Below are 9,874 nucleotides of genomic sequence, written 5' to 3' on the forward strand. Positions count from 1 at the left end.
AGTGCTAGTGAGGAATTATACTCGGCAAAGCACTGAAGCACATATTCTTGTATTCCTGAGGTCAGAGCAGGGGAAGCTTAAATATTTGCCTCACAGAGAATTGCACATGATTTTAGAGTTAAATCTGCTCTTAGAAAATATCCTGCTGGATGTGAATGAAACCATAGGTGAAACTTAATGAAAACAATCGTGGCAAACACTGCTCCCTCCTGTGGGCACCATTGTGTGCCAGTTCAGCAGTGCTTGTGTCTGTGGCTTGGGGAAATTATTTTGAGGATCAAAACCATCAACGACAGACTTCTGAAGTGCTGAAAAGTCCAATTTTGGTGTTTTTAAAGAAATGTTTTGATTTTTCACTTCAAAATGTCTAAAGAGAACAAAATCAAAACAGGAATGTTTTGATTAGCACCTAAAGACTTTCTGAAATATTTTGTCATATTAAATTAGTTTTTTTTTCAATCTGCTTCTAATGAAAAGAAAAAAAAAATAATAATTTTTCAAACTAAAGAAAAAGAAAACTCCCTGATATCTCTGTTGAAGATGGCATAGCATGGGTTGAAGGAAAAAGATTGTTTTCTCAGAAAGTTACTAGTAATTAGAAGTGATATATTTTTCCAATTACCTTTTTTCATGTATTGTACTAGAGGAATTCCAATATATTAATTTTAATCTTCAGTTTACTTTATTTGGTTTAATGAAATAAATATTGCTTCTCTTCCCTTAAAAGTAATGATGGAAACAAAATATTAGAAAATATTTTCTTTAATACAAATAAAATGTAAAAACATAAAAGGAACAGTGTTAAAACTGTAGCTATAACATTTACAGACTACTAAAAGGAAACAGAATAAAAATCTTAACTTTATAAAAAAAGAGCAATGTCAAAAAAGGAAAATATCAATATAAAATTTCTAACCAGCACACAAACATCCCGAAGGGAACTGAAGTTGTGCTCGACTGTGCTATTATTTTATAAATGCAGGGGACAAATCTCTCCCTTGGAGGCCTTTAAACCTAAAGGAAACAGGAAAAGATACAAAACTCAGCTCCACAGAAGGAGGGAAACACTGATTTCTAATTTTTTATTTTATTCATATGGTTATTAGGTCCATATTATTTTATAATTGCCTCAGATTACCTATCTAGTCCTGTCTATGTTACAGTTTGTACCATCTGATCTTGATTAAAGATAAAACGTTGTACAAGAATATAAAAACTGATGTGTTTGCAGTACAATGGTTAAAATTTTTGTTCTAATAAATCCCTCTGAGCTTCCTTCGTGTTTTGGGTTTTTTTTCAGACAGTCAGTTCTGTCAAGTGGAACACTTATTTAAATATTTCCCATAAAAATTCACAGCTAAGTGAGCCAGAGAAAAATAATAAATGGTTATCACAGATTGTCTATATAAACCTTCATTTCTGACAGGGCTATTGGGAGCACTAATCGTAATTATATGATTCACTTGGCTTAGTGGGTGCAGCATGTTCAGAAAACTACAACATAGAAATAAAGGCCAGAAAGACAAATCCTATTTCACTTAACAGTTTTTCTTATAACCATCTTTGAATTAAAAAACTTGTCAGATTAATATTTTCATGTTGTACAGACCTCAAAAAAGACCTCGATAGATGTCTGGAGAGGATACTGTTGGTCTTGTCCAGGGAGAATATGTCCTGCCAAGCTGTATAAAGATGAAACAGAATGAAAGGTTTGGGCCAATTTTTTATTCCAGGGGGTTCAGTATATTAAGTAGATTAAGTAAATTAAGTAGATTAAGGATGCTAATCATCTGAGGTCCTCTTTATAGCTATATCTGAGTCCTAGTGATGAACAATTCAAATTTGAGTAAAGACAGTATCATATCCGTATCACTAATCAACAAATCCAAAGAAAAGGGATGAACCAACCCATTCTCATTTCTGGGAGAAATTCTCTGAGGCAGTTCAGTCTGTGTCTGTGTGTTGTAAAAAATGCAAGTTGAACATAACCACACTTGGAAGCAAACTTTCAGACCAAGTTCACCAGCCTGTAGTTACACTTCCTTAGCATCACTCATATATCTGCATGTCTGCTGCTCACAGTAATGAAAGATAACATAAATGTTCAAACATTTATGCTCTGTATGGCTTTTTTATTATTTTCTTATTGTCAGAGAATGTTGTTACTGCGGATTCTGACACCTGGAGGTCATTTCCCATTGGTTCTTGAAAACATCATGAAACAGAGCTATAAAAAGCTTTGATTAATAATCCCTAATTTTGCTTTAGTCTTGGTATGATCATTCCCTAACTCCTACCTTAAACAGCTGACTTTGTTTTCACTCTGACACATCTGAGGGAAATTAAGTCCTCTTGTTGCATCTAAGGGCTAATATAACAGTGGAGGGTATGACACGAAATATGGCATTTACAATGGATTAAATACTGGAGTAAAGTCCACTGTGAACCAATATCCAAAAATTCCATTCTTTCTAGAGATTAGACTAAACCAGAATCTGAAATCTCTAGAGCTGCATGTTTAGAGAGTTTATAATTCAACTTGAAAAATTTAGTCTCAGCAATTATTTTGGGGCACAAAAAAGTTGGATCAGCAGACTGCTAGTTTTAGACATAGTAATCTCTTTGTTTCTTCTATAACACAAAAATAAAATAAGACTAAACTGGCCATAAAGAAATGGGAGAATAATTTGGTTTGATAGGAATTTTTCTTGTTTTCCTGAGTTTTAAGAGGGGGAACACAATATTTGCTACAGATGCATAATTTTAGGATTCTCTTTCTGATGCGCAGCTCATAAACTAAGAGGGAAAAGGATACAAGATTACAGGGGTGAACAAAGTTACAAATTATAATAATTCCATGCAGAAGTCTATGTTTGGAAGTTATTTTCAGGTTTTTTTATTTATAAACTTAGCTAGAACTGGATTGAGTTTTGTGTCCCAGAAACTAAATAATATAAATAGGCAGATAACAATTGTCAATTGTAGTAAGGAGAGATTAATCCATCAATGCATCTTTCTAGATAGTGGAAGTCACAGTATTTGTGAAAAAGAAAAAAGTTAACTTTTCATAAGTTCTCTTCTATATGAAATGGATAGATAAAGCTATTTAAATTGTCCCTGGAAAGTTATATGTGGACTTGATTCTCAAATTTCATGGACAATATAAAAAGAAATTTGGAAATCACTCATGAAAGAGCAGTGAGAATCATTTGATATTTGTGACATTTGACTTCTAACATGCTTGAATGGTTGCTTAACCATGGGGGAGTAATTTTTTTTTTTTTTTTTAATTTAAATTCCATAGCTGCCTATATTAATAAGACTGAAGGTTCTTACATCAACAGAATGAGAAGATAATGCAAAACTGTAATAATGGAACGTGAAGAGAAATTCACAGTAATAATTACAATAATTTTTTGTCACTAAGGATTATAAGATGTGCTTAAATATCAATATGTTCAATTTTCCAGCATTTCAATTCTTTAACAATGATTTGTATGCTTTACTTGAAATTTACTGAAATTTGAAAACATGGTATAGGCTGAGTACAGTAATTTCAGAGCAAAATTCCATGCCTTGAGATACGTAAAATCATCTTTTTTTGAGATTCCTGCAGATTTTTGAATAACCAAGTCTTAATTCTTAGTTCAGAACTGCATTTTCTGATTATAAATATCACGACAAGAATGTGCTCTAAGAACTAACTATTGTATAGTGCCAATGGGATGGATCACAGGAAACCAAAAGACTTTATATTTGCATGCTGCATTTAATATACTGTTCTCTTTTCCCAGACATTTAAAGAATTGCACTTTGACTTTGAACTTTATTAGCTCTATTACCATATTTTCTGAGTCAGTCTTCTCGCTTTGTTTCAGCAATTTCCATCCCTTTCATCCATCTGAGAGATTTGTGGTGCAAACAAATCAATTTTCTGGGCCGTTGCTCAAGTTTTTACAGGGAGATGTTTCTGCACTTGTGGACACTGAGAGCTGAGGGATTTGAAGGGGGACACACAAAAGCACTAATTTCTTCCATTTTTGGTGAAATAAATTATTTTGTACTGTGATACTTCCCTAATTATTTGAGGCTCTGCACTCAATATAACTTTTGTCAATTAAGTGTTCATTAGTAGATGGACAAACACAGAACATAAATGGAGAAACAAACCTTAAATATTTGCTTCACTCTATTCATCCATAAAATGGGATTAGAAATATTTTCTGAAAATATTTTCTATGATTCACTTACAGTTAATGATGTCTGCTATAATTTCTGTTACTGTATAATTTGCTGAAAAATTCATGACAGTGCACAAAAAAGCATGAAAGCAACACAAGGTTTGGATTCATCCATGCACCAAAGCCTCTCTCCTACTGATTATTTTCAGTTGACTGAAGGGCACTACTTCATTGCACTTTGTAACAGCCTAGGAAAGTAGAGAGTAAAATTATATTATTATAATACTTAGGAACCCTAGCCAAGGACTTTGTGCTGGTACTGTTCATTTATAAAATAAAGTGTTTCCTAGTTAACAGAAGTTAAAATCTCAGTATAAAACAAGATATGAGAAAAAAAAGAAGCCTGGTGAAACAATAAAGCAATTTAATTGATTTTGTTGTCCACCCTTGTCAGGTGCTTGATGCCCCATAGCACCATAAAAAGTAATTGGTGAAAGCAATTTCTGTTTGAGATAGCTAAATTTAGGCATCTGCATGAAGATGTCACCAGTGAACTGAGGGTCCATGCTCTCATTACAGCTAGGGATATGGAGCATGTCCCAAATAGCCTCCAGCTGCCTTTGTGGATGTAGATGACCCTTAGCATAGGCACAGACATGAGACACAGCTCACCTTTCCCTTACACTGTGGCTTGCTTGAGGTTGGAAGAAACACAACAGTGTGAAACAGATAATAAGGAAACAAAGGTCAAACCTAAAAGATCCAGTGCAGATTTCTGATTTATTGTTGTAAATGGCATCTTTACTAATTCACAATACATTTATGACCACTCAGAAATGCTCTTTTAGAGCGTAAAACATGAAGCAAATGGAGAAATGGTTTGTTGTACAGAATACATGACTCACTTTGGAACTGCCAAAGAAGATTTCTTCCAGACTTTCTGCAAAGCATCAATTACCTCAGACAATTCTCTGCCAGGGGCAGTAACAGCTATACCTCTGGATTCGTTAAGATAAAGGAAATATGTCATGCTGTCCACTGTTGTAATGTAATGGGCCTGTTAAATGTTGCAGAGTTTTCCTAGGGGAAAAAAAACCAAAAGAGGCACAAAATGAAAAGAGCAAATGAAGGCCGCCTTTCTGTTGACCATTTTCTGTTGACCATTTTATATGCTTTTAGGATATATGTTTCAAAGGACCAGAAAGAGCCTATTATTGAAGTAACATCCAAATAAAAAGAATTGAAGGTATTTTTCTAGAACTTCACTGAAGTGTCTCCCACTTTTTCAGCATCAAACAAGCAACAGAAGTTTTAAGAATGGAGGTAGAAATAATTTTGCAATTGCAAATGTAGAATTAAATTACAAAATTAAAATGTGAATCAACAAATGGGAATTATTTTTTCTGCACTAGGATTTTGCTAGTAGAGATAGAACCAATTAGTGAAAATATAGAGAGGAAGATGTTAATCATTAAAAATTTTAACTTTCAAATTTAAGATGTACTTTCAGTTCACCAATACTTATATTTCTAAAAGATATTTACCTCAATGCAAAAAATAATAAAATTCTCAAGTACCAGGATCAGAACCTGCCTATCCTCATTTCTGGCCTCTTCATTCATCATCCGGGGAATAAAAAAATAAAATTATGATATAAATGAAGTCTAGATTCCACAAATAACAAGTTTGATCTTGTGGTGATCGGTGGTAAAGACCTGTGTGGGAAGGGAAGTTGTGACAAAAATGTGAGAGAAACTAAAGAATCTGCATTTAGAAATTTGGTCATGCTATGTTTTCACATAGAGAATAACTAGTAAAAGATCTGAAGTAAAAACCTAAGTAGCAATCTACCATTGCAGTGCACACTACAGCTGGAACAGGATTGTACAGGTACTTCATTAACAAGTGAAATGCAGCCAAAGCTGCACAAAACCCAGAAGAACATCATTACCTTTTGATGCTGCTTCCCATACTTCCTGTCTTAAAATAGTTGCAAGTTTCCTGAGCTCAATGAAACTTGAGTTACAGAAACTTTAAAATATATTTTTAAATGGTTTTGATCACAGTTCACATCAAACACCAAGTGCAAAGGGTTTCATAATAAAAGATTTTTTACCCTTGAAAATCTAGAGGTTAATAATTTCAGTTATTTTTAAAGCATCTAGGGAATATTTTGAATTAACAAAAGAGATATAGCTGAAAATATGGTAAAAGACGATAGAGTTATTTTAATAAAAACTTTTCAAAATTCAGTTTATAAAGGTTCTAGTACTGCAGTGTACCTGTATATCTTCATACATTAAGTGAATTTGGTGCTCACAGGATAGCTTTGATTTACAGACTGGAAATCTTCATGGTGACATAGGAAAATCTTCCATATCCTCATTCTAACACTTGTAGCTCATGGTGTCCTGTAATGTATAGACTCTCAGCTGATACACACTGGTATCATGTTCACATGTTCCCATTAATTGGGCGGATGTCTGTAGCACACAGGAAGGTGACACAGATCCACGTGCGTGAAGATGTGTGAGCAGGGTGCTAGGCACATGCCACAAGTAGACTCTAACTTTGGAAGTTACACTTGGGAAAAAGGAGGAAGAGGGAAAGAAGTGAACATGAAAGGCTGTGAGAAAGGAAGAGAAAAGGGAACAAGAAAGGGGGAACTCTCCAGTGGCCAGGAAGGAGGAACAGTGATGGATGCTCAGAGTGAGTGTCCTGGAGTGGGGCTCTCTTCAGTGCAGCAATACATCACAGCAATGACTGATGAGAAGAAGAATAGTGACATTTTCACAGTGCTTTTACCCCAGCATCATAATAATTTTAATCAGGGATGGCTCAAGATTCCTAGTTCATTTTTTGCCTATGAAACTATTAGCCCTGGCTAGAGCATGCCCAGTTGGGCACAGATGTTGCACATCCATTAGTTGCTGAGACTCTGCACATGTAGCCCTGGATAGTACTTGTCAAATATATAACTCACTATTATCTACTGTGCTGCTTTTCTTGTTTCTCTTTTGTGTAAACTGAAATCTGCAAGGCAAGAAGTGAAGCCAGGTATTTCTTATGCTAACAGCAATTTCTTCCCATGAGAACACGTGAGAGGAGAAACACCAGGGTTTGGCAGGCACAAGGCTGTGAGGGCAACAGAACTGAACATAAAGAAGGAGAAACAAGGGGAAAGTGCCACAGGGACTTTGGAAAACCAATGTTATAACACCTTAGGGGAAAGGGTACAAAACTGCAAACTCCAGGCCCTGAGCACTACTGATGTTAAGGCACAAAGGCATCTCTGACATTGGGCTTCGCTGCTGATGCAAGAATCTTATTTTTTCACCACTTTGTGTGATTCAAATAGTCAGCCAGATATTCCTCCAGGCCCTGATCCATAAAGGTGCTTTTACCTCAATTCAATGTCAACTCTGGACAGTTCTCGTTGGTCATTTTCAGGATAAGGTCATTTCTCCTTATCTCCTTATCCTGCACCTGCTGGTGGAGGCACCAGCCCCAAGAGCTGTGGCAGATGTTTGTAGGAACATGTTTGATATACTTCAGTACAAGCATAAACTAGGTCAGTAAACCATCTTTGCCTGAGGAGTTGTGATGAGCAGCCCATGGCAATGTTTCCCAGCTGTCCCACCACAGTCCTCATGAGCTGCTCTGTCAGTCTCACAGATGTAGCACGAGGGAAGGTAGAAGAAAGGAGAACTGAGTTGTTTTCAGAGTGCCTACTGCAGGCACCTGTCCCTCCAGGGAATCTGAGGGAGATCTGACACTTCTCTATTAAACTCTCGCTCCGCTGTTACACAGTTTAGAAAGAAGCAAGAGCTACTGAAATTTGGGAACAGGAAAGGGCCCTATGCTTTAGACCCACCTATCTAGCAATCTTGTTAACCCAAAATGAGCAGATGATATTTGCTGCTTTTAGAGGTTAAGTGTGTTGTAGAATTTATGGTTAGATTTTTTTCTTTATCTAGTTGGAATACACAACAACTTTAATTAATGTAATTTTGTTCTAATATGTTTTTGACAGCATGCATTTTAAGAAATGCATAAATAAGCTTCCTGAAGAAACTAAGATTGGGGAATACTACCCACTCTCGTTTTAGGGAACTGATTCCTGAAAGGCTGCCTCAGTTGAAAAAATTTCTTCTAAACCCAGAATTTTTTCTTTACAGTTCTTTCTGCAACTTAATTCTTATGTGACATCTAAAGAAAATGAAGAATGCCACTTAGACTGTATCTTCCTCCTGGAAGGTGTTTTGTTGAGGGATGACAATAGGGTGAGCTGTCCACACAGGACTGTGTGGCACACTTAAGTAAGCTTTCATCTCCACAGGGAATCCAGTTTTCCTGACAGCTAATAAAAGGGAAGTGAAAGGCAAAATGTGGCATTGTGTTGTGGGTCTAGGTGTAGAACACTTCAAGCACACTGCAGACATCTATTATCTTGGAGGGAAAAACCAGGCTTCTGTAGATTCAGAGGACACTGCAAGAGCCTTTGTTAAAAAAATCCAGTGGAGATTGTAAGAAAATGTGTATCTCATTGCAAACTATAGAGACTGCATGCCTTAAGCACAGCATTAGAATTTGATCTGATGGCAAAGATACACTTTTAATAAACATCGTTATTTATTTGTCTTACCAGGTAAACTCTCAGCATATTAGAAACTGAGTTATGAAACACTGAGAAACTAAAGCAGCACAGTGGGAATCAGATGGCATTTTTAGTACATCAGGAATAGCATTTCTTGCAGTACAAACTGTTTGAAAATTCCAGTTATCAAGATGTTCTCTGTGTGTTTGTTCATATGAGTTCTTCCCCAAATAAGCAGAAGTGGGAAGATAGATTTTTAACACACAGAAAGAAAGCAAAATTCATGAAAAAAGTGTATTCCTAGCAGATCAAGCTCTGCCTCCAATCGGTATAATTGATTGCATTTATTTTTTAGAATATCCAAAATATTAATTTTACCTCATCTTTAGACATTTTATTTATATTATTACATAATAAATCACACATTTTAGAGAAAAAGTAATTTGAAAGAGACAATTAAAATATTGAATGTAAAAATTTTGGAACAAACCAGATTTTTCTCAAAAGAAGATAGTAAAAATCAATTTCTCAACAAATTTTTCACTTTGACAAACAAGATTTCTTAGTGAAATAATATCAACCACTCTGAAACAGCTTCTCCTATGAATGTTAAGTCCTGAGTCAAAGGGTGGTTGAAATATAGAATATCATTAATTTTTTTAAATTCCTGTTACAGATACAGCCCTTCAGAAAAATTCCCTTTGCAACTTCCTGTGTAGTGCTGCATCATTTAAAACACGTGTATGAAGGGTTAAGCAGAGAAACTGATTGTTTAAGGATTATTTTAATTTCTAGGCTGGCAATAGTCTCTTGGCATGTAAAGTGACAGGGTGAAATAGATTAATTTTTCTATGTATTCCTTTGCTTGGACAACCTTTTAGGTATGAGCCAACATCTATCATTCCACCCTGTATCATCCTTTGGTAAGTGATATTTGTGGCTCCAGAACTCAAACAGTCAAAAGGACTACTTGCAGACTGGGAGATTCAGCTGCTTTAGAGCTCTGAATGTGCTTTAGAATTTAGTGCTTTCAGGACTGAGCATAATCCAGACGTTTATGGGGCTAAACTAACCATAATTACCAGCTTTTACTGAG

At 35.4% G+C, this 9,874-nt stretch overlaps 1 long non-coding RNA gene across 2 annotated transcripts; it reads right to left on the bottom strand.

Annotated features, from left to right (window-relative positions):
- Positions 1–622: 622 nt before the first annotated feature.
- LOC111924879 (uncharacterized) lies at positions 623–6,989 on the bottom strand. 2 transcript variants are annotated; one of them, XR_002861885.2, is made up of 5 exons: positions 5,087–5,261; positions 4,252–4,429; positions 1,610–1,682; positions 917–1,014; positions 623–719 (listed from the first exon to the last, which is right to left on the bottom strand). It is a non-coding gene; the product is annotated as an uncharacterized LOC111924879 (long non-coding RNA). The 2 variants fall into 2 exon arrangements; XR_015284837.1 differs by lacking the exon at positions 623–719 and having other exon boundaries at positions 750–1,014; positions 5,140–6,989.
- Positions 6,990–9,874: the final 2,885 nt, after the last annotated feature.

Source organism: Cyanistes caeruleus, chromosome 3, assembly GCF_971803275.1.
Source record: "Cyanistes caeruleus chromosome 3, bCyaCae1.hap1.1, whole genome shotgun sequence".
NCBI lineage: Eukaryota > Metazoa > Chordata > Aves > Passeriformes > Paridae > Cyanistes > Cyanistes caeruleus.